General features: G+C 48.1%; 1 protein-coding gene across 2 annotated transcripts in view; it reads right to left on the reverse strand.

Annotated features, from left to right (window-relative positions):
* The window catches only part of LOC146830170 (uncharacterized), a 356,937-nt gene that overhangs the window by 161,863 nt on the left and 173,442 nt on the right, over window positions 1-21,632 (reverse strand). The gene's annotated exons all lie outside the window — the stretch shown is intronic.

The raw sequence follows: 21,632 nt of genomic DNA on the forward strand, positions 1-21,632 counted from the left end.
AACGTTGCTAATCCTCCAACACCTCACCATGGATAACCATGGGCTAAGCTTTTCTGACGATATGGTGTCGGAAATCCTACGGGCTCCCTCCCTACTACAAACTGACAGCAGCACGCCTTCCTGCAGCACTACCGAAGATTGGAATTCAATCACAAATCAGAAGAAATTACAGACCAAGATTGCACTTCACGGTGCAATGATGACAGAATACCTAAGGGCAAACATCGCCCCGAATGGCCTACTGGTCACCAACGCCCCTAGGATCTTTCTGGAAGACATTGGGTTCAGGAAAGAATGGTCCCTGGTGGCTTGGAAGTGCACCAGGGACTGGTTGATCCTGATTATTAACACTGCAAAACGTCTAGCTGACAAACTACTTATTGAAATCACCATCGCGGAAAACAACTTAAAAGCTTCCATTAACATCACCGCTTACAAGAGTAGACTATCAGAAATTAATGCTGAAATAGATGATCACAAGAATCACCTGATGAGACAGAAAATCACAAAACTGCAGAAAGATATAAAGAGATTCGACAAGGAGAAAGTGTACCCCTATATAAAGGAAGATTACCAAGCGCCCACTGGCGAAGACTCCTCTGATGGCAGTTCAGTAGAGAGCAGACCACGCTACAACTCTAATAGCAGTACATCAAGCAATGAAAGCCGTTCCAGCTTGAAGAAGAACTGGGGACAACCACCACCACCGATGTATGGATACCCAATGAATCCCTTCTATGGTCAACAACCACCATGGAACCCTATGTACCACATGCCTGCACCCATGTATCACTTCAATCAGAACCAACAGCCTTTTTTAGGAAGAGGCCGGGGCAGGGGAAGAGGCAGAAGACGAGACGGTCAATCGAAACAAGTCCAATGGCAGGACCAACCCGTTCCCCAACAACAAGAACGAATGGAGTTGAGGAGCAGGAAGAACAACAAAACCTAGTGGTCAATTTATCAGACAAAAACCTAACACCTACTGAAGTGAAAGTTCTTAACAGGGGGCTAGGGTTTGTACCCACTCCACGTGTGGACCACTTTCTCCAACACAAAGAACTCCACAACTTCTTTAGGAAGATACGCCTAAGGGCCTTCTTTCAAGACAAGAACCCCCAGGAATCCATGGATTCAGGCCTGCGTCCACCATCAACTTTTACACCACATGATGGGATGGTTCCACCTGAGGTGTTAACCTTTGAACAAGCAGTGTTGAAGGAGATGAATAACATTCCCACAAGGTCACACTATGACAACTTCCCTAAAGCCGAGAGAGAGGCCATGAAGACCCTCAATGAAGACCTCACCATTACAATAAAACCAGCAGACAAAGGTGGTGCGATTGTCTTAATGAACACCATAGATTACGACAACGAGTGCCTACGCCAACTCTCACAAGAGAAATACTACAAGAGAATAACGGCGGACCCAACAGAGAAACTGATGACGAGGATAAAATCTATCGTGGAATCTGCAGAGACTCAGGGCTGGATTTCTAAAAACGAGGCAGCCTTCCTTGTGAACTCACAACAACGCATACCAGCGTTCTACACGCTTCCCAAGATTCACAAAGGCCAGAACCCACCCCCTGGACGACCTATAGTATCAGGGATCGGCTCAGTATTAGAACCTCTCAGCAAATTTTGTGATCTTTTTCTTCGTCCGCTGGTGAAGCGTATACCATCGTACCTACAGGACACCAGGGATGTTCTGAATCTAATATCCGAGTTCAATACTAACAATCAAGTGGATCTTCTAATGACATTGGACGTAGAGGCACTCTATACTAATATCCCTCAAACTGAAACCCTTAGAGTGATTGAAGACCTGCTTCTTAATGAAGACTGGACCTCTACTACACCAGTGTCGTTCATTATGGAGTGCGCAACAATAGCTATGTGTGAAAACTACTTCCAATTCAAAGACCAGTTCTTCCACCAAACCCAAGGTACTTGTATGGGCAGCACCTTTGCTCCAAGTCTGGCCTGTCTCTATGTAGCCAATTTCGAACATCTTCACATGACAGATAACATCTTCTGTGACAACATAGTATTGTGGAGACGCTACATAGACGACATCCTGATCCTATGGAAAGGCGATAGTGAGACGTGTGACAGATTCTTCACATGGGTGAATTCTTTGGACCCATATTTAAAGTTCACTCGGTCTGTTTCACCCACAGAGATCCACTTCCTAGACCTGACCATAACCTTACAAGATGGTGGGTTGTCAACTAAGACTTTTAAAAAACCAACAGATCGTAATAGCTTACTATTATATGGAAGCTATCATCCAAAAGCCTTAAGGGATAACCTTCCCTTTGGACAGTTCCTCCGTCTCCGCAGAAACTGCGAAAAAACCAGCGAGTACAAAAAGGAAGCAGCTGTTCTCAGTCACCAACTTAAGACTCGCGATTACCCTACATCTATTGTAAAAAGATCAAACAAGCGAGCACTAAACAACAACCGAGAATCTCTGTTGGAACCTAGAATCAAATCAACCGACGAGTCACTGATATGCGTGACTACGTTCACACCAGAATCTAACACGATCCAGAAGATTATAAAAAAGAACTGGAAGATCCTAACTACGGGAAAAGTGGCTATAACCCCTCCAAGATTTGCGAACAAACGCACTAGTAACCTACGTGACATCATAGTGCACACTCGTCCTAAGATAGGAAGACAAACTAAACAGAGGACCCTGTGGGATATGGATCCCGTACGTGGACACTTCCCCTGCGGACAGTGTGGAGTGTGTGATCTTACAAAGACAACTAAAGAACTCACTCTTGAAACAGGCAAAGTCTGGACTCAGAAAAATCATACTAACTGCAACTCCCATAATTGCGTCTATTTAATTACTTGCCCTTGTAAACTAAGATACGTCGGCATGACAACACGCCCAGTAAAGACAAGAATTATGGAACACCGCAGCAATATACGGTGTGGGAGATCCACGACAAAATTGAGTACACACTATCTCACTCATCCGCACGGACACAATGATCTATACTGGACCGTGATTGAAAGTAATCCCTCATGGTCTCAGGAAAAACTCTTTGAAACTGAACAGAGATGGATTTTTCGCTTATCAACACAGGAAAGGGGTCTTAACGACGAAATTCCATGGACAGAACTTATGTGATAATATTTCCACCTACAGGGTTCTGCAAGCACCACACCTCCACTACCAAGACTATGATGCATGGACTCCATTGGTACCACACCACCCATGTCTCTATATGTTTATTGAACTAACATATACACCAATATGTTTATACGCCCTGATTGTCATCACAACACCACATCTTGTGTTAATTACACATAAATTATGTTTTAAACTATTTACATTTCCCGCTCTGGATAGTTATGTAACATCTCCTGATTATACACGATCCATGCGGGTTTACTGTTGATTATACAGTTACCAAAAAAAAACCATTTCCCTATAAGGTTTAATATACCAGTCTCTAGCTCCATCTGGGCTCACTGCTGACTATATAGTTACTAATAACATCTAGTAACCTATTTTCCTAGCGGTATTATATACCAGTCTGAATATCTAGATCCACGTGCATCGATTCCCGTTTTAATAGTCTACCAATACATAACGTTGTCTTTCAACATATGTATCTCCCGTGTCCCACATCGATCAGCTTGTTATAGCGTTCGATATCCAAGGTCAGGCAACCCTCTTGTGACAAAATGGCGCCCTCCGCAACCTCGCGAGATCACGCCATCGACTTGAGGGTATATACAGGAAGTGAATCCAACACCGGTAATATCCAGGTGAGGAGCAGACACGTCCTGTTTTGGCCTGCCCCCCCGCCAACGTTTGGGTAAGTGATTGATTACGCTATCTGCTTGCAACTTGTTTGCCACTGATTCCTCACCGGAACTCTAACGGTGGGTGATACGAGCACCATGCACTCGACGTTTAGGTCAGTTTGACCACTGAGTCTTTACTAGAACTCTAACAGCGGGTGATACGAGCACTACGAACTCGCCTTAGGGGTCGACTTGTCTACTACACGCTACCCTTAAGGAACAACTATTCACTATGTAATATATTATTACGCACTAATAGACGGAGTATATTATTATGCACTAATAGACGGAGACGTACCACAACATTAAACACGCCTCCTATCAACATCGTGCATTGCGTTAGGATTACACGAGAGATATCAGATTGAGTTGCGATCTTGAGTATATATTAACTTTTAAAAAACTCTGCTCAAGTATGGACCATCCCACCGCGGCAGTCCTTGCCACATGGTGCTATTTCACAGCCATGGATTTCCATGCCTATCACCGCCATCTCTGGTCACCAACCGCTATCACAGTGTACTAGACGTACCAACCCACAGCACTTCACATGACAGCCCTTTATGAGGAGAGAGCCTATTGACACAAAGTAGCTTATCTACCACCTTGAGCAAACACATCTCACGCTCTTGATAGAGATAGAGTATTTCACTTACATGTTGTATAGCATGATATTTTGCGATGCTTATATCTTTACCTTAGTGGGACCGTTCCAGTGGTCCGGTTGCTACTCCTTTACCTATGAAGCTTTGAACCCCTCATTCTGAGGTAAGATTTATATTGCGAATATTGGTTGTTCCATTATATTGGTAATTCTAAGGAGAATAGAGTTTTGTATCACTGCTTGAGTTCACTTGGTTGTGTTTTTTTTTTTTATGTACTAGTCACAACTTCTTTTATTGTCCTCTCTCTAACGAGTTCGTTACTGTTGAGTAGAAATGATGGTCCCTTGAAGGAGTTGAGAGACACCTCATTATGACTTCTGGACCCTTCACTTTTGATTTAGCTACGAATGAGTGGCTTATGCTTGTCCTCTATATATATTTTTTGTCTCCTTCTGTTTAGGCGGAGCCTTTTTATTCTGTACCATACTTAGGTCCAGAGGTTATGTGGTTGACCTGCAATACCCCGTTATAAGAAACTGAGGTATACGAATTCATTACAGGTCTCACGGTCCTGAAGAAGTGTCGCTCGACCTTGAGCACTGTGACACGAAACATGTTGACCCCTGTCAACTATAGGCTACCCTGATACCTTGCATCACATAAGTAGCCTCCCTGGTTTTACTTAGTCCCAGCCCTACCTAACCTTATTAAAACTATCGAGGGGCCAGGGCCTATTTTAATTTTTCTTGAATCCCCACATTCTTAGGAGCTATTACCCTCCACAATCATTCACATGGTCTTCATACAAAACGGCGTACTCAGATCAAAAGATCTCCGATAAAGATGCCACCAGGCCCGTCGGACATTGCAGCGCCGGTCCGACGAGGAGCACGCCCAATGATGAAGCATGACACCCTAACAGGTGTGTGAGGGCAACAAGATCTGAATTTGAACTTTCCCTTCTCAGATCATAGTAATTACTACTATTTTTTCCAAATTGGCCAATTAGAGGAACTGCTCTTATCTGTCTTTTCCTACGTAGACTCCTGGGAGCATTAGAACAGGACCTCTTTAAATATCCAGCTCTCGTGTCCCCCCTCCCTGATTACACGCATTGAAGAGAGAGGACAGAGAAACAGAAGGAGGAAGGAGTAAGGCAGCAGGGGTGGAAACTTGTGCCTGGATTGGGGTCCAGAAACCCATCCTGGATACTAGTCCCTACTGACCGAGCACAGCCTAAAACCCTGTGTGGGATAAAGACCAGAAAATCATCTTAAGGACCTGAACAGCCGGAACAGGCCTTAAAGTAGAAGAACAGCAAGTTCCTGACCTGTTTGGTGGAATCCTCCTGGAGACCCGACGTCGAGAAGCCTGGAGACCTGGAGCCCGAGGTGGAGAAGCGGCGCTGACAGAAGGCAGACGTCGTACCCGGAGCCGCTAGAGGTCGAGTGAGGGCGCCGACGGAGGTCGTGGAGAGACACCGGAGGTCAAGTAGAAGTCACCTGAGGTCGAGGTGAGGCGTCGACGGGGGAGTGAAGTCCGCCCTCCGGAGTCGCCGGAAGCTGAAGTAAAGCGCGCAGGAGGTCGGGAGTGGAGATCGCACTCCGGAGTCGTCTGAGGTCGAGGCGAAGCGCACAGGAGGTCGGGAGTGGAGATCGCACTCCGGAGTCGCCGGAACCCGAAGTGGAGCCGACGGAGGTCGGGAGTGGAGATCGCACTCCGGAGTCGCCGGAACCCGAAGTGGAGCCGACGGAGGTCGGGAGTGGAGGTCGCACTCCGGAGTCGCCCGGAAGCAGGGAGACCGTGACCCTGTGACGCCGGAACCCGACATCGAGCCGAGGCCGCCCAGCGTCATCGATCCGGAGCCGCCTCACGGCATCGACCCGGCGTCAGGTAAAGCGGATCGACCCGACATCGAACCGAGGCCGCCCAGCGACATCGAACCGGAACCGGCCGACGGCATCGACACGGCGTCAAGTGGAACCGATCGACTGGTCATCGAACCGGAGCCGCCCATCGACGTCGACCCGGCGCCGAGTGGAGCCGAACACCGAGAAAAGGGCAGTAAGTGGTAGAAAGGGCATCTGAGGCCCTGTGGAGCCATAAAAGACCATTCTAGGGGCTAGAGGGGTGTTAGGACCAAACTGAGACTGGTGCAGGGACCTGTGTGAGGGACTGTGTAGTTGGTGAGCCAGAACCTTAGGGTACCCTCATTTTACCTCAGCTTAGGCCCCAGCCTTGACCACTCTAGGAGGGACACCCCCAGGCCACCCCAGTGACCACAAGCTGTACTTGGGCATGGTAAAATCAATCTACCTCATAAATGTGATCTGATTTGCAATTGTTTGACTGCTTATATTATTTATTGAAGGAGTGTTATTTAATGTCTGACCGTATTTATTCCTGCCTGGTATTTATTGTCTGACAGTATTTATTTGCCCTATGTATTTATCGCACCTCTATTTATTCCTTGTGTATTTATGACCTAATCCTATTTATTGCACCTGTAAAGTGTTATTATTTAATTGACCTGCTATTTTCAACAAAATCCTTTTGTATTGTATTTGTGACATAACCCTGCAACTAAGAGTAAAGTAAGATAAACACAAAGAGATTCTTTCATACATTTTTACGGTGTAGAGTCGTTTTTGGAACGGATGAACGCATGGTTATTGTGTGGGTGTGACGTACGCTTAACGCGCTGCCTGACCCCTGACCGCTCGAGCCAAGCTACCCCTTTATGCTTGGAAGGACCGGGTGACTGCTGACCCGGTTGCCCGGTTTTCTAACACCAGGGCAGTGTTTTGTGGGCATGGCACACAGGGATGTGTGCCATGTCGACTCTTCACTTTGTTCTGCACCCTTAGAGGCCTTCTCTGGTCACAGTGCCCTGGGTACCTGTGGTACTATTTACCAAGGGCTGACATGTGGCCAGAGATGCCAATTGTGTCAGTTTTGGGGAAAAACACATGCCCTGGGAACCTGATTGGCAGGGACCCAGGGCACATCAAGTCAAAGTGCATCAGTAATCTGGCAAAAAGTGGGGGGTTACTGCAACAGAAACACACTTCCCTACACAAGCCCCCCTCCCCCTCCAGACCAAAGGCCAGGAGACTCTGCCATAGCTGGAAGAGTCTTTCTAGTCTTTCAGGCAAGGAAGAGTTGAGGAAGTGGTTTGAAAGTTGCAGGGCCTACTCTGCCTTACATCCTTCTGTCCAGGTCAGTCCCTTTGGGGAGCTGGCCTACCTCAACAGTTTCAGGACCTAATTCCCAATGCTCCTCTCCTTGCTCTTTAGTGTCTTCACCCCATCTTTTTAATTTGGGTTCAGAGGTGCTCACCTCTGCAAATTCTAACTTAGCCGGGGCAAAGCCCAGCTTACCCACAGAGGTCACCCACAGCTTGAGCAACCCCACCATGACCAATAGGGTTAGGGGGCCCAACTTGCTATTTGGCAAGGGGGCTAGGCCATCATGCCAAGGTCAGTGCTGCCATGAAGGCTAACACCCAGCACAGGCTGCTGACAGCGGTCAGTGCCCAGAACCACATCTTTAGCTCCTGACTGGTAAGTGAGAGAGCTATCTTACAGGCTTCTTTGGGTTCTGGCTGCCTGTCTGTTGTTTTAGGGTGGGGGGGTGGGGTCACTACACTTGGTAGTGAACACCCTTCCTCCTGCCAGCTGAGAAGCCACCAACTCAGGCTGAGCAGTTGCCTGACTAGTCAGGTCTTTTTGTTGGCTAGGGGGGACTTTACCAGTGCCACTTTTGGAGTATTCCCTCACTGGGATAGAATCTCCCTGGCCCTCTGGAACTGTGGCTAACAGTTGCCCACCTTTCCTACCCTGTTTCTTCTTGTTCCTTTGGGGCTTAGCTGAACTAACTGCAGGTTGAGCCTCCCCCCAGGTTTCTTGGGTGAGGCCTGGCATTAGACCAGTACCTCTCTTTGGCTCAGACCAACCTCTAAGTGGTCATTCCCCAGGAGACAATCAAGGGGGAGGTCTTTACTGACTACCACCTTTCTCCATCTAAGGGACCCAGCTATTGCTAGGGGCACTACAGCCACAAGCCTAACAGTGACACCCCCTGGGACAGCCCTTACTTTTCTTGTTTCCCCTGGGACATACTGGTGTGGGAGTACCAACCTGTCATGTACCACAGTGTGACTGGCACAGGTATCTCTCAGGGCAGTGGCTGGGATTCCATTCACCAGTAGGTGGTGGAGGTGTCTACTCCCCTCTGGAACCTCCAGCTCACCTCTTGGGCCCATTTTCCAGTTGAAGGCTGAGAGGACTTCCTCATCTGAGACCCTTCCTCCAGAGCTACACTGGCAACCCCTGGAGCTACACTAGGGATTTTGTTTTAGGACAGCTAGGGTCGTTGGTGTGGTGTCCTGCCTTTTGACAGTTGTGACACCATATTCTGTTGGGATCCCAATTCTTACCTTGATACCCTGCTTTAGTTTGTGAGGTGTCTTTGGGCCCACCCTCCTGGACAGGTTTTTTGGGGGGGCTACCTGGGACTCCTTACTTTTATCTTTAAGGGGTTCACTATCCTTCTTCTGGGGAGGCTTTGTAAACCCTTTCTTTTGGTCACCCCCAGTTGACGTCCAAGTTACCCTTGTTTTGACCCAGTGGTCTGCCTTCTTTCCCAACTCTTGGGGAGAAAGTGGACCTAGGTCTACCAGACACTGATGCAACTTCTCATCAATGCAGTTACTTAATATGTGTTCCTTCATAAACAGGTTGTAAATTCCATTAAAGTTATGCACATTGTTTCCAGTTAACCAGCCTCCTAGTGTCTTTACTGAGTAGTCTACAAAATCAATCCATGATTGGTTCTGGGTTTTGTGAGCCCCCCTGAATTTAATTCTGTACTCCTCAGTGGTCCAAATCCCTCAATCAGAGTTTTCTTCATGAGAGCATAAGACCCTTCATCTGGCCCAGAGAGGGTCAGAAGCCTGTCTCTGCAGTTATCAGAGAACAGTTCCCAAAGGAGTGCCCCCCAGAAAGTCTTCTTCACCCTCCTGGCTTCACAAGCCCTCTCAAAAGCTGTGAACTACTTGATGATATCATCACCCTCCTCATATTTAGGGACAATCCCTTTGGGGATTTTAGGATCATAAGATTCCTCTCTATCCTTATTATTTTGATTGCTGCCACCATTGATGGGTGCTAAACCCATCTCCTTTCTTTCTTTTTCTAGAGCCAGCAGTCTGGACTCTAGATCCAATCTTTTGGCCAGCCTGGCTAACAGTCTGTCCTCCTCATTGAGGCTGTCCTCAATGCTTCACTGGTACCTGAACCACCTGTGTGGCCTCTAGGTCCCCAAGGGTTAACTCTTGGAGTCAAGGGTACAGGGACCCTATCTTCCCTAGGAAGTGATGGAGGTTGGCACCTATCTCCATCCTCCTCACCTCCTTCCCCTTCTGGTTGGTCAACACCCTTCTCAGAAGGGTGGGCCTTAGCATACTCAGCCAACAGCTCCTGGAGCCTTTGTTTGGTTGGATGCTGGCCCATGGTTATGTTTTTAATTTTACATAAGGACCTTAACTCCTGAAATGACAGATGAAGGTAAGGGGTGAGGTCGAGCTCCTTAATCATATCCTGTATGTTATCATGGTTATCTTCCCTAATAGCTGGGTTCTTTTGAAACATTCTAACAAAAAGTTCTAACCCCTCTACCCTTAACTTTGAAGCTTCTCCTTCGTGAACCCTGTCCATCCTGGAGGAGGAGGCTTGGCACCTCGTCTCAGGGTGTGCATGGTTTCAGGCCCCCTCGAGCAGCAAGCTCTTGACCCATTTTACATTAAATCCCACACTGGCATCAAGGGCGGCTGGTGCATAGGGGCGAGATGGGCGTCGCCCTCCCACCCTGGGGGACAAAAAAAATGCCTGATGAAAAACACTGAGCAGCTAGCAATAAATTGTGCTTGCTGCTAGTGCTCAGTGAACAAACATGTGAAAATGTGGGGTTTTCTTTAGGGGGGTGGGGGTATGGCCTTTGCTCTGCACATGCTTTTGGCTGGGCAAAGATGGAATGGAATTTATAAGATTTCTTCGACCTGGAGCCAGAAAGCAGGGCAGTGACAACACACTGGTGGGTGCAGCCTGTGTCTCATTTGCAGAATAGCATTTCGATTTTGGGCATTATCCCCTTGGTCCAGGGAGGAGTTGGAGACCCTCCATTCATTCCAATGGCTGGGGGCGGGGCTGTCTGGCAAGCTTAGAGTTTGTAGGGGTGTGGCAGTGGCCTTTGCCTCTTCCACCAGACCCAGCAACAGTTGTTGTTGCTTTCAAGTGATTGGTTTGCTGGGGTCTGGGGGAGGAGTCCAAAGACAAAATCCAGTATTTTTTGGCTTGCTTCATCGTGGCTTGTGCGTGCTCTCATAGCTATTGCCACGCTGTGAACTGCAGTCCTCTTGGTCACAACGAGGAGCCTGGCTTAGTTGGACTGAGACACAACCAGGCCTGGATTGAACAACATCGAGGTGACGGTCATCATCACGTCCGAACATGGGTAAGTAAACGCCGGCCGCCACCACCCACAAAAACCTCTTAATTAGAGGGGCACTGTTTAAGGTTTTTATCACTGTGCTGCGAGCCGAATCCGATAATTTATTGCTTTACTCTGACGGCTGGGGGCCGGGACGGCAGGCAGGGTGACTTTGATTCTGTGGTGGTGGGGGGTGGGTGGCTTTAGAGAGGCCTTGCCTTGGCGGCGCTTTAGTGTATACACATAATGCCCTTGTGTGTCCGTCAAGCCATTCCCGACTGCCTGAAACACCCCGCGGCCTCCGCCAGTCCTGGGTGGAGCATGGCGCAGATAAATGCTGGGTTTCACGAGTGAGGCAATGCTTACACAGACAGGCCGGCTCTTCACCAGAGGACAAAGGGGACAGCAGGCTCCAGGTAGCGCCAGGCAAGGAAGGGGTGAGTCGGACATTGATTCAGGGGCACGTCTTGAGGAGGCTGGGGGGAAGGCACACACCTCCCCTAACTAGAGCGAGAAGGGTAATAGTAGATATGCGCAGTACAGACCCAGCCTGCTAATGTTCCCACTCTTCCGGTTTGGGGTATTAAGGCGCATTTTTTTAGGTATGTTTAGGAGCACAGCGAAGAAAATTTGATAGAAGGAAAAGAGAAAACTAGGAGTCATGTGAAGAGCATTGGCATAAGTAAAGGAAACGTACATTGAAGAACGGATTGATCAAAGATTACAGCGGTCTCTGGTCATCTGCGTGAAGCTTCCCTTTTCAGCATTTAGAGGGCGAACGAAAGTTTGATTGCGAAAGTTTGATTTGCAGAAGATCACACAATGCTTCAGTGGAAACGCAGAAGATCACACGATGCTTCAGTGGAAACGCGGACCTCGTCAGGCGCACCCTTTGAAATGTACCTCAAGCCAAGCTTCGAATTTTAACTTCTCATATACTAGGTTACTATCTGTTTTGGAAAAGGGGGTGGTGATGGACAGAGTTTCTGAATGATGCAGAATACTCTTACCAAGTCAAGAGATCATGGTTTTAATCCATCACCGTTTTTTAGCTCACTGCACCATCCCAGCTCAAAACCTGGCTACATGCAAATTAGTCTGTTCCTGTCCCAGTGCATGATGGGAACAGGGCAAACCAAACTACCAAGCCAATTCTTATACTGGGAAGGAAACAAGCTTCCGGGGACCGGTTTCTGGCATCACAGCCTTCGTCGGCCCGGCTTGCTTGAATCCTGATGGTGCAATGAGCAAGGGACTCACGTCTGAGTATACCCTCCCACACTGAGTGTGGATAAAATCAATTTTGGAAAAGGGGGTGGTGATGGACAGAGTTTCTGAATGATGCAGAATACTCTTACCAAGTCAAGAGATCATGGTTTTAATCCATCACCGTTTTTTAGCTCACTGCACCATCCCAGCTCAGAACCTGGCTACATGCAAATTAGTCTGTTCCTGTCCCAGTGCATGATGGGAACAGGGCAAACCAAACTACCAAGCCAATTCTTATACTGGGAAGGAAACAAGCTTCCGGGGACCGGTTTCTGGCATCACAGCCTTCGTCGGCCCGGCTTGCTTGAATCCTGATGGTGCAATGAGCAAGGGACTCACGTCTGAGTATACCCTCCCACACTGAGTGTGGATAAAATCAATTTTGGAAAAGGGGGTGGTGATGGACAGAGTTTCTGAATGATGCAGAATACTCTTACCAAGTCAAGAGATCATGGTTTTAATCCATCACCGTTTTTTAGCTCACTGCACCATCCCAGCTCAGAACCTGGCTACATGCAAATTAGTCTGTTCCTGTCCCAGTGCATGATGGGCACAGGGCAAACCAAACTACCAAGCCAATTCTTATACTGGGAAGGAAACAAGCTTACGGGAACCGGTTTCTGGCATCACAGCCTTCGTCGGCCCGGCTTGCTTGAATCCTGATGGTGCAATGAGCAAGGGACTCACGTCTGAGTATACCCTCCCACACTGAGTGTGGATAAAATCAATTTTGGAAAAGGGGGTGGTGATGGACAGAGTTTCTGAATGATGCAGAATACTCTTACCAAGTCAAGAGATCATGGTTTTAATCCATCACCGTTTTTTAGCTCACTGCACCATCCCAGCTCAGAACCTGGCTACATGCAAATTAGTCTGTTCCGGTCCCAGTGCATGATGGGAACAGGGCAAACCAAACTACCAAGCCAATTCTTATACTGGGAAGGAAACAAGCTTCCGGGGACCGGTTTCTGGCATCACAGCCTTCGTCGGCCCGGCTTGCTTGAATCCTGATGGAGCAATGAGCAAGGGACTCACGTCTGAGTATACCCTCCCACACTGAGTGTGGATAAAATCAATTTTGGAAAAGGGGGTGGTGATGGACAGAGTTTCTGAATGATGCAGAATACTCTTACCAAGTCAAGAGATCATGGTTTTAATCCATCACCGTTTTGTAGCTCACTGCACCATCCCAGCTCAGAACCTGGCTACATGCAAATTAGTCTGTTCCTGTCCCAGTGCATGATGGGAACAGGGCAAACCAAACTACCAAGCCAATTCTTATACTGGGAAGGAAACAAGCTTCCGGGGACCGGTTTCTGGCATCACAGCCTTCGTCGGCCCGGCTTGCTTGAATCCTGATGGTGCAATGAGCAAGGGACTCACGTCTGAGTATACCCTCCCACACTGAGTGTGGATAAAATCAGTGTGGGAGGGTATGCTCAGACGTGAGTCCCTTGCTCATTGCACCATCAGGATTCAGGCAAGCCGGGCCGACGAAGGCTGTGATGCCAGAAACCGGTCCCCGGAAGCTTGTTTCCTTCCCAGTATAAGAATTGGCTTGGTAGTTTGGTTTGCCCTGTTCCCATCATGCACTGGGACAGGTGCAGACTAATTTGCATGTAGCCAGGTTCTGAGCTGGGATGGTGCAGTGAGCTAAAAAACGGTGATGGATTAAAACCATGATCTCTTGACTTGGTAAGAGTATTCTGCATCATTCAGAAACTCTGTCCATCACCACCCCCTTTTTCCCAAATCGATTTTATCCACACTCAGTGTGGGAGGGTATGCTCAGACGTGAGTCCCTTGCTCATTGCACCATCAGGATTCAGGCAAGCCGGGCCGACGAAGGCTGTGATGCCAGAAACCGGTCCCCGGAAGCTTGTTTCCTTCCCAGTATAAGAATTGGCTTGGTAGTTTGGTTTGCCCTGTTCCCATCATGCACTGGGACAGGTGCAGACTAATTTGCATGTAGCCAGGTTCTGAGCTGGGATGGTGCAGTGAGCTAAAAAACGGTGATGGATTAAAACCATGATCTCTTGACTTGGTAAGAGTATTCTGCATCATTCAGAAACTCTGTCCATCACCACCCCCTTTTTCCCAAATTGATTTTATCCACACTCAGTGTGGGAGGGTATGCTCAGACGTGAGTCCCTTGCTCATTGCACCATCAGGATTCAGGCAAGCCGGGCCGACGAAGGCTGTGATGCCAGAAACCGGTCCCCGGAAGCTTGTTTCCTTCCCAGTATAAGAATTGGCTTGGTAGTTTGGTTTGCCCTGTTCCCATCATGCACTGGGACAGGTGCAGACTAATTTGCATGTAGCCAGGTTCTGAGCTGGGATGGTGCAGTGAGCTAAAAAACGGTGATGGATTAAAACCATGATCTCTTGACTTGGTAAGAGTATTCTGCATCATTCAGAAACTCTGTCCATCACCACCCCCTTTTTCCCAAATCGATTTTATCCACACTCAGTGTGGGAGGGTATGCTCAGACGTGAGTCCCTTGCTCAATGCACCATCAGGATTCAGGCAAGCCGGGCCGACGAAGGCTGTGATGCCAGAAACCGGTCCCCGGAAGCTTGTTTCCTTCCCAGTATAAGAATTGGCTTGGTAGTTTGGTTTGCCCTGTTCCCATCATGCACTGGGACAGGTGCAGACTAATTTGCATGTAGCCAGGTTCTGAGCTGGGATGGTGCAGTGAGCTAAAAAACGGTGATGGATTAAAACCATGATCTCTTGACTTGGTAAGAGTATTCTGCATCATTCAGAAACTCTGTCCATCACCACCCCCTTTTTCCCAAATCGATTTTATCCACACTCAGTGTGGGAGGGTATGCTCAGACGTGAGTCCCTTGCTCATTGCACCATCAGGATTCAGGCAAGCCGGGCCGACGAAGGCTGTGATGCCAGAAACCGGTCCCCGGAAGCTTGTTTCCTTCCCAGTATAAGAATTGGCTTGGTAGTTTGGTTTGCCCTGTTCCCATCATGCACTGGGACAGGTGCAGACTAATTTGCATGTAGCCAGGTTCTGAGCTGGGATGGTGCAGTGAGCTAAAAAACGGTGATGGATTAAAACCATGATCTCTTGACTTGGTAAGAGTATTCTGCATCATTCAGAAACTCTGTCCATCACCACCCCTTTTTTCCCAAATCGATTTTATCCACACTCAGTGTGGGAGGGTATGCTCAGACGTGAGTCCCTTGCTCATTGCACCATCAGGATTCAGGCAAGCCGGGCCGACGAAGGCTGTGATGCCAGAAACCGGTCCCCGGAAGCTTGTTTCCTTCCCAGTATAAGAATTGGGTTGGTAGTTTGGTTTGCCCTGTTCCCATCATGCACTGGGACAGGTGCAGACTAATTTGCATGTAGCCAGGTTCTGAGCTGGGATGGTGCAGTGAGCTAAAAAACGGTGATGGATTAAAACCATGATCTCTTGACTTGGTAAGAGTATTCTGCATCATTCAGAAACTCTGTCCATCACCACCCCCTTTTTCCCAAATCGATTTTATCCACACTCAGTGTGGGAGGGTATGCTCAGACGTGAGTCCCTTGCTCATTGCACCATCAGGATTCAGGCAAGCCGGGCCGACGAAGGCTGTGATGCCAGAAACCGGTCCCCGGAAGCTTGTTTCCTTCCCAGCATAAGAATTGGCTTGGTAGTTTGGTTTGCCCTGTTCCCATCATGCACTGGGACAGGTGCAGACTAATTTGCATGTAGCCAGGTTCTGAGCTGGGATGGTGCAGTGAGCTAAAAAACGGTGATGGATTAAAACCATGATCTCTTGACTTGGTAAGAGTATTCTGCATCATTCAGAAACTCTGTCCATCACCACCCCCTTTTTCCCAAATCGATTTTATCCACACTCAGTGTGGGAGGGTATGCTCAGACGTGAGTCCCTTGCTCATTGCACCATCAGGATTCAGGCAAGCCGGGCCGACGAAGGCTGTGATGCCAGAAACCGGTCCCCGGAAGCTTGTTTCCTTCCCAGTATAAGAATTGGCTTGGTAGTTTGGTTTGCCCTGTTCCCATCATGCACTGGGACAGGTGCAGACTAATTTGCATGTAGCCAGGTTCTGAGCTGGGATGGTGCAGTGAGCTAAAAAACGGTGATGGATTAAAACCATGATCTCTTGACTTGGTAAGAGTATTCTGCATCATTCAGAAACTCTGTCCATCACCACCCCCTTTTTCCCAAATCGATTTTATCCACACTCAGTGTGGGAGGGTATGCTCAGACGTGAGTCCCTTGCTCATTGCACCATCAGGATTCAGGCAAGCCGGGCCGACGAAGGCTGTGATGCCAGAAACCGGTCCCCGGAAGCTTGTTTCCTTCCCAGTATAAGAATTGGCTTGGTAGTTTGGTTTGCCCTGTTCCCATCATGCACTGGGACAGGTGCAGACTAATTTGCATGTAGCCAGGTTCTGAGCTGGGATGGTGCAGTGAGCTAAAAAACGGTGATGGATTAAAACCATGATCTCTTGACTTGGTAAGAGTATTCTGCATCATTCAGAAACTCTGTCCATCACCACCCCCTTTTTCCCAAATCGATTTTATCCACACTCAGTGTGGGAGGGTATGCTCAGACGTGAGTCCCTTGCTCATTGCACCATCAGGATTCAGGCAAGCCGGGCCGACGAAGGCTGTGATGCCAGAAACCGGTCCCCGGAAGCTTGTTTCCTTCCCAGTATAAGAATTGGCTTGGTAGTTTGGTTTACCCTGTTCCCATCATGCACTGGGACAGGTGCAGACTAATTTGCATGTAGCCAGGTTCTGAGCTGGGATGGTGCAGTGAGCTAAAAAACGGTGATGGATTAAAACCATGATCTCTTGACTTGGTAAGAGTATTCTGCATCATTCAGAAACTCTGTCCATCACCACCCCCTTTTTCCCAAATCGATTTTATCCACACTCAGTGTGGGAGGGTATGCTCAGACGTGAGTCCCTTGCTCATTGCACCATCAGGATTCAGGCAAGCCGGGCCGACGAAGGCTGTGATGCCAGAAACCGGTCCCCGGAAGCTTGTTTCCTTCCCAGTATAAGAATTGGCTTGGTAGTTTGGTTTGCCCTGTTCCCATCATGCACTGGGACAGGTGCAGACTAATTTGCATGTAGCCAGGTTCTGAGCTGGGATGGTGCAGTGAGCTAAAAAACGGTGATGGATTAAAACCATGATCTCTTGACTTGGTAAGAGTATTCTGCATCATTCAGAAACTCTGTCCATCACCACCCCCTTTTTCCCAAATCGATTTTATCCACACTCAGTGTGGGAGGGTATGCTCAGACGTGAGTCCCTTGCTCATTGCACCATCAGGATTCAGGCAAGCCGGGCCGACGAAGGCTGTGATGCCAGAAACCGGTCCCCGGAAGCTTGTTTCCTTCCCAGTATAAGAATTGGCTTGTTAGTTTGGTTTTCCCTGTTCCCATCATGCACTGGGACAGGTGCAGACTAATTTGCATGTAGCCAGGTTCTGAGCTGGGATGGTGCAGTGAGCTAAAAAACGGTGATGGATTAAAACCATGATCTCTTGACTTGGTAAGAGTATTCTGCATCATTCAGAAACTCTGTCCATCACCACCCCCTTTTTCCCAAATCGATTTTATCCACACTCAGTGTGGGAGGGTATGCTCAGACGTGAGTCCCTTGCTCATTGCACCATCAGGATTCAGGCAAGCCGGGCCGACGAAGGCTGTGATGCCAGAAACCGGTCCCCGGAAGCTTGTTTCCTTCCCAGTATAAGAATTGGCTTGGTAGTTTGGTTTTCCCTGTTCCCATCATGCACTGGGACAGGTGCAGACTAATTTGCATGTAGCCAGGTTCTGAGCTGGGATGGTGCAGTGAGCTAAAAAACGGTGATGGATTAAAACCTTGATCTCTTGACTTGGTAAGAGTATTCTGCATCATTCAGAAACTCTGTCCATCACCACCCCCTTTTTCCCAAATCGATTTTATCCACACTCAGTGTGGGAGGGTATGCTCAGACGTGAGTCCCTTGCTCATTGCACCATCAGGATTCAGGCAAGCCGGGCCGACGAAGCATGTGATGCCAGAAACCGGTCCCCGGAAGCTTGTTTCCTTCCCAGTATAAGAATTGGCTTGGTAGTTTGGTTTGCCCTGTTCCCATCATGCACTGGGACAGGTGCAGACTAATTTGCATGTAGCCAGGTTCTGAGCTGGGATGGTGCAGTGAGCTAAAAAACGGTGATGGATTAAAACCATGATCTCTTGACTTGGTAAGAGTATTCTGCATCATTCAGAAACTCTGTCCATCACCACCCCCTTTTTCCCAAATCGATTTTATCCACACTCAGTGTGGGAGGGTATGCTCAGACGTGAGTCCCTTGCTCATTGCACCATCAGGATTCAGGCAAGCCGGGCCGACGAAGGCTGTGATGCCAGAAACCGGTCCCCGGAAGCTTGTTTCCTTCCCAGTATAAGAATTGGCTTGGTAGTTTGGTTTGCCCTGTTCCCATCATGCACTGGGACAGGTGCAGACTAATTTGCATGTAGCCAGGTTCTGAGCTGGGATGGTGCAGTGAGCTAAAAAACGGTGATGGATTAAAACCATGATCTCTTGACTTGGTAAGAGTATTCTGCATCATTCAGAAACTCTGTCCATCACCACCCCCTTTTTCCCAAATCGATTTTATCCACACTCAGTGTGGGAGGGTATGCTCAGACGTGAGTCCCTTGCTCATTGCACCATCAGGATTCAGGCAAGCCGGGCCGACGAAGGCTGTGATGCCAGAAACCGGTCCCCTGAAGCTTGTTTCCTTCCCAGTATAAGAATTGGCTTGGTAGTTTGGTTTGCCCTGTTCCCATCATGCACTGGGACAGGTGCAGACTAATTTGCATGTAGCCAGGTTCTGAGCTGGGATGGTGCAGTGAGCTAAAAAACGGTGATGGATTAAAACCATGATCTCTTGACTTGGTAAGAGTATTCTGCATCATTCAGAAACTCTGTCCATCACCACCCCCTTTTTCCCAAATAGGTTACTATCTGTGGCACAATTAAATGAATTAAAAACTTGGCGGTGGGTAAGCCCAAAATTGAGGGTGCTCCTAAGGGGAATTAAAACCTCGACCAGTGTCTGCGTGAACGTTTGTTTAATTGTTAGCACTGGCCTAATGACCGCTTTACGCCTGTTAACTTCATGTGATTATAAAAATATATATAAAAGAATACTAGTGGGCCTCAACTCTCTTCAGCCGTCATTTCTTACTTTCAGACTTTTATAAAGAGCGAACTAGACGTGAAGGTATCAGACCGCTTTACAAAAGCACCATTTGCATTACAAACGGACACATTCATTTTGTTAGGCGCGGGGAAAATACGAGATTTGCGCAGAATCACACAATGTTGAGCGTCACAGCCTAGACTCGAACCGGTGTCCGCTCTCGCGGTCAGGTTACAGCCTCGCTGCTTTTCGCAATTCGGCAGTTGAAGCTCAGCCCACATCATGGGACAGTGCGGCGAACCAGAGTTTAGCGAGGAGAGATGAGAGAAGCAGGCAAGGTGAGTGCGGAGTAGAGATGGAAGTGAACGAAGCAGGCAAGGTGAGCAGGCATGTGAGTGCACAACGAAGGGGGAGGTGACAGGAACAGCAACGTAAGGGGAGGGAGTGAGCAGGTAAGGTGAGGGGACAGGAGGGAGCGAGCAGGCAAGGTGCGTGCGGGGGAGAGGAGTGAGTGAGCAGGCAACTTGTGAAGTGTACGAGAACACAGTAAAAAGTGAAAGTTCAAGAGGTCACGAAGAAACAGCACTGCCACTTACCTTCAATTGAGACTTGGAAACATTTCCTGTTTTGTCGATGTCTAATCATGGAGTGAAGGCATGCCAGATAGGCTTCAGAAGCACATGCGGCTCGGTGCGGTGCCACTGGGGTAAAACGAACGTCTGCTTTGTAGAGCTGCATATCACCACACAAGATGGCCCATTCAGCATTGTGAGCATTCTGGATCTTCACTTGGACATTGTGCTGGTCCATTACACTGTGCGCGTGCTCCACTCCGGGAATGGCGTGTGTACTGTTTTGCGGGGAGGATGAAGGATCACAGGATAAAGCGCTGCAGATAAAAGTCGGTGCAGTCTGTGCAATCTAGGATAGATGGCTGTCTAATTTACTCCCGGGTGGAATGTACTACACATCACTTTTTTGCAGCTCCAGAGGATGGTCACAAATCTGAATACAGCACGTGTCTGCTTTTGCAGCTCTTCAAAGATTCTCACAGAGCGTGGACACAGCTGACGTTTTTACCGGCTGGTTAGGCACAACATTTTATCAGTGAGGCAGCCCACACATGTATGGCGGATTCAGTAAGTAACTTCAGCTGCATGCCTGTGTTCTGCCTTGTAAAGTGGTAGTTCACGCTGAGTAAGCTGATCATGCGCGAGCACATCAACAGATGGCTGAATGTGACATTACAGGTTACATATGGGCCTACCGCCAAGGGCTCATACCTTCAGAAATTGAGCAGTACTTTACAAGAATGCAGCGAAAAAAACCTAGCCTCATATCATACAGTTTTATGGACGTCAGATGGGGAGACGCTTGAGGCCTATTAGCAGCTAAGCTAAAAACTGTCCGTAGCAAAGCCTGTACACGAAGACACTTTTCCCTCACTATGACTAGCGGTGCTCCACCGGAAGCGACCTTCCCAGACTCCTTTGCTATGTTGTTACGACTATTTGTAGAGCGCACACCTCACCCTTAAGGGTGGGTACCTAGGTGCTAGCTAAGAAGGGAGCTGAGCTGATTGAGTCTGAGGTCTAGAAAAGAACCATGTCTTCAGTTTCTTGTGGAATTCAAGGACTGAGGAGGTGGCTGTGCTGTGCATTGGAAGCTTGTTCCAGTCCTGGGTGTGAGGTAGGAGAAGCTGCAGCCGTTGCCTCTGGTTCTGTGGAGTGGTGGATCTGAGCAAGCACTTTCCACAGTTAATGCTGCATGCAGTGCAAGACACTGGGCAAGCTAAGCATACATTTTAAAGGGCTAAAGTTGTCATGCTGTACAATTTACATATTACAGTAACTCTTGAACAAATTAATGCAAGAAGATACAGGGCAGTCTTTAATGTTTTAATATTTCAAGACTATATGTTCCCACTGCTTAATAAGCCTTGCTTTATCACTGCATTCATTTGCTTTAAAATGCACCATTTGCCAATCTTTCTTAAATTTCTATCTCAGGAGAGGGACTCTCCCTCAACCCCAGGTTTGTCCATTGAACTTGTTCACATCGCTAACTAGTGTTTTCTATTGGAAAGGGTAGAGCCAAAGCAGTCTTTGCTTAGTACCCTAGCCCTCTTCAGAAGTCAGACTTGCTTGGCAACCCAGAAATTCTCAGAAACAATGTTTGAGTTTTCCTTTATGAATGCCTAGAACCACTGAATTTTTAGTCCATTTATCACAGATATAGTGCTGAAAATCGCACCAAAAA

This window comes from Triturus cristatus, chromosome 5_1, assembly GCF_964204655.1.
Source record: "Triturus cristatus chromosome 5_1, aTriCri1.1, whole genome shotgun sequence".
NCBI lineage: Eukaryota > Metazoa > Chordata > Amphibia > Caudata > Salamandridae > Triturus > Triturus cristatus.